The sequence below is a fragment of the Lissotriton helveticus genome, chromosome 1_1 (assembly GCF_964261635.1).
Source record: "Lissotriton helveticus chromosome 1_1, aLisHel1.1, whole genome shotgun sequence".
Lineage (NCBI taxonomy): Eukaryota > Metazoa > Chordata > Amphibia > Caudata > Salamandridae > Lissotriton > Lissotriton helveticus.
In genome coordinates, this window is record NC_136057.1 from 929371971 (window position 1) to 929378149 (window position 6179).

The following is a 6179-nucleotide window of genomic DNA, read 5'->3' on the forward strand; positions in this document are numbered from 1 at the left end:
GTAAAAATGTTGAATAAGCAGTAACCGAAATGCACATGTTTTTCATAGATTTCTGTCAAATGTCAAAACCAAAAAGTCAAAGGGGAAAAAAGGGTCGGTGTTTGCCAGCTCTCAATAGTTCTCAGGTGACAAGTCCGTAAGCAACACACCCTCCCCTGTCCCCACCATGGAAACGTATTCATTTTTTATTTTTTAAACATCTAAATTTGGAAAGTAAAGGGGATAAATGTGTAAGCAGTAAGCAATGGTAAGGGCATGTTAACAAGCATTGGATCCTTTAGAGGCTATCTTTATTTAGGCCCTTCTGCGAAGCTTGAAATTGTCGATAAAAATGTTAACTAAGCGGCGTCAGAAAGGCACTTTTTTTAGAGTGCTTTATGAAATGTCAAAACTCAAAAGTTAGTCAAATGAAAAAAGAGTTGGTGTTTACCTGCTCTCAGTGGTTCTCACACTTCATGTAATCCTACTGTGAATGACATAGCCATCAACTAATGTCCTCTGTAAGACAAGTTCATTGTCGACAGTACTGCTCATGAATAACGCTTCCACTGCCACCGACCTGCTAGAGAGGAAACATTGATATCAGCATCATTAGTGACTAGCAGACTGTCTGTGGAGATCCATTCTTTAGATTTCTCCCCCACTAAATCCTCCCATCCTCCCTGGAGCTTCCAATAACAAGGGTACCCGTAATGGTGGGGCACCAAAGATGGATTCAAAAGGGAGGATTCAAAAGGGATTACAGATTAACACAAGGTTCACCTGAGAAACGAGCAATTGGTGTGCATGATCGCTAATTCTACTTCCAGTTCCCCTTGTAATTCTCATTTTCCGCTGGTATTTCACCTGAAGATTTTAGATGTTATCAGCAACGTGCGCAATAGTGGGTTGTCTACATTTAAGGGATCTTGACCCAATGACATTGTACAGCAGATGGCTTAAAGCTACAGTTCCTAGAGCTCAGGGCGTTACCCTCCAGGCTTCAGCTCATGTCAAAAACTCTTGAATGTGCATCTGTATAGAAAGTGTTATTTCCATGTTTTATTTGAAAAACATTTATGCACTATGAATCTGCATCCCCATTTCAATTAAACTTATTTTAGTCTAGACAGTGTCTACATACTCTTTCTTGGCAGAGTTAGGTTCTCGTGCTAAGTGGGAGTCTGATAGTTCCCAAAGACTCCTCAAGTTTTAGCAGTGGGATGTTTACAACAACAAACAGTACTTGGCCAACAGTAAGTGGCAGAACCCAGTGGAGGCATTTTTAGTAATCTTGTCCTAGAAATGCCCTTAGGTTTTTGCATCTATTCTCATACTCTCTCTACCCCTCATAAGAAGAGAAAGATATGCATGTGCATGCTAAGTGCGCCAACTTGGCCCAGAGAGTACTGGTCGGATTTCTTCTGAAGATCTTGACACGGTCTTATTACCGTCAGTATGTACCTTTGTCTCCTGACCAAGGACTACTCACAAGTGCTTCAGAACAACCCAGCCTTCCACCAACTGACAGCCTGGCCTCTGAAGACGTAGAATTTAGGTCACATCTGGAGAGCTGCCAGGGCATAGCACGTGACAGACTTGCCCTCTCAATTGGAACCAGAAAAGGCACTGCCTCACCTCTGAGTGTCATTAAATATTCCCATACCTGCATCACTTAGTTAAATTGCAACTCAAGTGCATCTTTTATAGAGTTTGGGGCATTGATTTCCCCACATAAGAATAAATAAATGAACATTTGTTTTAACCCACCTTGTCGTTAAAGAGGTCGTGCAAGCCTCTTTCAAACATTCCCACTGTCTATAGTGTTCGCCATGGGAGCCCCACACTCACTGGGATATTCCCCTGTTTGAGTCTGTACGTAAGTCTTATGTGAAGTGTCTTTCATAGACAATTATTGTTAATTACATTGACCAGACAAGTCAGTGAAATTCAGGCGTTCTCACATATGAACCATACCCAATTCCCAAGAATTCTACACTTTTGAACACAAAATTCTTAAGGACATCTATTTGAATCTGAAGGTAATATTGCCTACCTCCTTTGCCCACTCTCAACTACTGATGAGAAGACGTCATACACTAGACATAAAAGGTGTCTAATTTTATTTTGATAAAACAAAGGCTATCTACTGATTAGACCTGCTAATTTCATAGACTGCAGCAGAGCCAACCCCTACCAAGCAGGGCGTTGCATCTGGATTTTGCCTCGCATCTCTTTGTCACGCAAGAGCACACTCTACTAGGATGACTGCGATGGTGGCCTTTTGTGCTTGCATCCTCTTTACTAAAATCTGCAACATGGAAGTCCTTCCCCACCTTCACCTAGCACTAATCGCTGAGCATCCAGTCCAGATAATTCAAAGCAGGACAGGGTGTGCTGCAGACACTCTTAAGGTTTGCCTCCACATTTTTTTTAAACCTTTTTTTCTGGAACTACCTAAAAGTCTTAATTTGTATATCTAGACCCAAGAAATCGCTAATGTTGTAGTAGAAACTTACTTCCTTGGAACTACTCCAGCAATCGAATCTTTAATAGATTAATGTAACCATCCTCTTTCATGAAGATCTCATTGTAACGTTTCCTTATTAGTGCTATGAAAATCTGAATAGTGGAAGCGTCTCATGGAGTGGTGCTCGCAGCCTCTCCACCTCAGTGACTGCTTGGGAGGGAAAACAGTGACATTGGTAGCACGTGCAAAGAACTGTTAAATTGGTACATTTCGGACAATGCTTATTTAATATCTTTACAATACAAATACGCTTGTTTTTTAGCACTTGGTCTAAGCATGAGTAATACAGTCATCCTGGTAAAAAGAACTGAACTGAAGGGGGGCAGTACCTGTAGTATGTACTGGATATGTGCTATGCAATCCTTTTCTGTGGTTCTTTTTGAGGGATGTTTAGTTCTTCAAGTGACAAGTCAGTGGGCAGAATATCTCATAGGATGACCAAATGCAGGAACTAACTTCATCTGAAGTGATCTATAGCATTTCTGTACACAAATTAGCTGATCCTTTGTGCCTTTCTTGCTATACAGCCTGACGGTAGAACCATGAAAGACCATTACTAATACATTTTCTGCAAACTTACTTAGATTTACAGGATTTTGTTGTCTTGAGTACTTGCTAGGTTTATTTTTGAGTGGCGAGTCTTGCTGCTTGCCAAAATGTGAACAGTATAGCTATTTGTCTAATATCTTCAGAAGAACTATCAATATGCTACCAGATTTCGATTATGTTTAAATATTTCATATCAAATATTAATATTTTTATGTTTTTAAAGTTCTGTAATGTCTGGTTTTATCTAATAAGAGAGTAGATTTATGGTCACAAACTCGCCATGTAGGTAGAAACTGTACCAGAGACTTCTCCGAAGAATATAATTGTTTAACTCTTTCCATAAAAATCTGTAACTTCAGTATAAAAATAAAGGAGCAGAGTTTCATATAATTGGCTTCTACCTGCTTTAGACTAGTTACAACAAACAGACAGGTGGGATGTGACTGACAAGTAGTTAATGTTTGTATAGTGCAGCATGTCTATAGACAGCTAAGCAAAAATCTGCTTGTCTCGGCGTCCCCATTTTTGGCAGTTTTAGGCCTGATAGAGAGTAAATCTATCTCCAGCACCATTGAATGCTTGCTTTGCGACACAGCAGCTCTTCAGAAAGAGTACTTTTGCAGGGGAAGGAGGAATGGTGTATATAAAAACGAGCTGAATAAGTATGATTTTATAGAAGTATTTGAAATATAGATTCCCTCCGGTAGCATATTTCCTGTTGCTTTTCATGTGTGCCCTACTTGGAAATAAGTATGAATAATTTACGTACACAGATTATCACTAGCAGTGCAACCAATCAATTCTTAAACATGTATGCCACCTAAATTAAATTTTATTAAGATTCTTCACTGATGATTTACTACAGTGACATTTTCCTTTATAATTACTGTTTCTTGAATGTGCTGCACACAACTCTGATGGTCTCTATTCATGTTTCCAAGAGCACTTGAAAGCAACTTCCTTAATCTGCGTCTAAATGCAAGCGTTTTACACTCCTTTCTCATCGGATTTGCACTGCAGGGCTATTCTACTTTATGGCCTATGGCACATAATTTAAATGTAGCAACTTTAGCAGGAATTCATGTTTTGTTATGTTATGTGGTTTTTCAATAAAAAATACTACCAAGTAAATTGGTTCCTTCAGGAACTTTGCCTGGTTTCTTGATAAGTACCCGGTCTCTCACTTTAACATTCACATGTGCAGTTCCATGTTAACGATCGTAGTACCAGGTGCTTCTTTTGTGCACATCTACTGACCTATTTCGTACTTGCTCCACTGACCAATTTTCCACAACCGTGCTGCCCAACCACCCTGGGTTCAACTTCGTCCGAGTGAAATGCTTTTTTTAAAGAATGTTCATTGATTTTTATTTGAACGCTTGTGGACAGTAGAGCAGTTGAGGATTTACATGAATTTAAGTAAAACATATAGTACAGAGTTGCACATCCGTAGTATATATGTAATTATTGACAACATATTATTTAATTGCTGTACCACTGTTGATCAACGCAAACATTACAAATTGAAAACAACTTTGCCTATTAACAGTGTATGCCCTATAACTTTGTTAAACAGACCCTTTGTGTGAGTTACCCGTACATACATGATTCGTGGTGGTGTGTATTGTGTGGTGGATGACCTGATGGAGACGTTGGTATTTATGCGAGAAGAGAGACTGAATGGTAGCTTATCTTTGCCAGGGAAGGGTTGTCAGACTTTGTAAATTAGCAGAGTGTGGACTCAACAAATGGGTTCCCCCAGGTCGTGAGTCCAGCAGTGTGCCATTCCGCCATTTCCGGACAGATACCTACTTGTGAAATGGGAAGCACCCCTATAAGTAAGTGTGGGGCAGGGGTGAGTGCGCAATCCGTATATATCGGGTCAAGCAGCTGGGACCATTAGTATGTTGTCAGGGTGCTTCGGGATCGCCACATTTGATCCACCCAGCCACTCCAGCAGTGTTGTCTGATTGTTTTGTGGTGTCCATTGTCCCAGTTCAGAGATATTATGATTCGCTAGTCATCTCATCGGCCATAGGCAACTGTGCAGCTGCATAATATTTCTCATAGTTAGGCGCCCCTTGTTCCCCCCTGTGATTGGAGCGTAGAGTTTTGTGAGGGCTATTCGAGCTCTAGACTTACCCCAAATTAAGGAAGTTGAGATTAACTTAAAGTCCCGAACAGTTTGCTCAGCAATGGAAATGGTAGAGCTGCAAAGTACTATAATAGGTGAAGGAGTAGTAGCATTTTGAATATAGCTATCTGTCCCATTGGAGAGAGAGGGAACTCCGTCCAGAATGACCTGGAGGAGCGAGCTCTGGTGATTGCAGTCCCCAAATTGCCTTCTATGGCATCCACTTGTGAGTGATATATTTGCACCTCCAAGTATTTAAAAGAGTTGTATGTCCGGGTGAGAGGTGCCTGCAAGAGAACCGCCCGCTGCTACAATGATTGGGAGACCATCTCTCGCAAAAGGGAATTTTCCTAGTTTAGTTTGAGGCCAGAGGCCCCCCATAGGATTCCAGTAGTGCCATCAGGTCTTCCAACACTGTGTGCTGTTCTTGGAGGTAGATCAATGCATCATCTGCATAAAATGAGATTGTGCCTTTGCGTATGTACTTTGACGCCCCAGTCCTTTGCACAAATTCCCAGTGTGCATGCCAGTGGAAAATAGGTGAAAAGGGGCGCTCCTGTCTGGTGCCGCCCTCGATACGGAATGGGTCAAAGATAAAGCCGCCAGTCTTTACCCTGCCCTGTGGTGCGCTATATAACCATCTAATCCAGTTCAAGAACTTGGGGCCAATGCCTTACCTTGCTAGCACCATGTCCAGATACTCCCAGCCCAGGGTATCGAATGCATTCTCTATTTCCAAGGAGGTTATCCATTCCGGTTCCCCCGTTGTGCATGCCCAGTCGAATAATCGGTAAAGGTGCTGTAAATTGAGGCTAGTGTTTCTACCAGGTATAAAACCGTTTTGGTCCGGGTGTACCAATAATTGTGTGACCTCTGCCAGTCTATTGGCTAGAACCCTGGCCAATATCTTGAAATCTATGTGTTCAGTAATGACAATTTGTTGTGGGTCCCTGCCAGGTTTCAATAATACTACCAATACATCGTCTT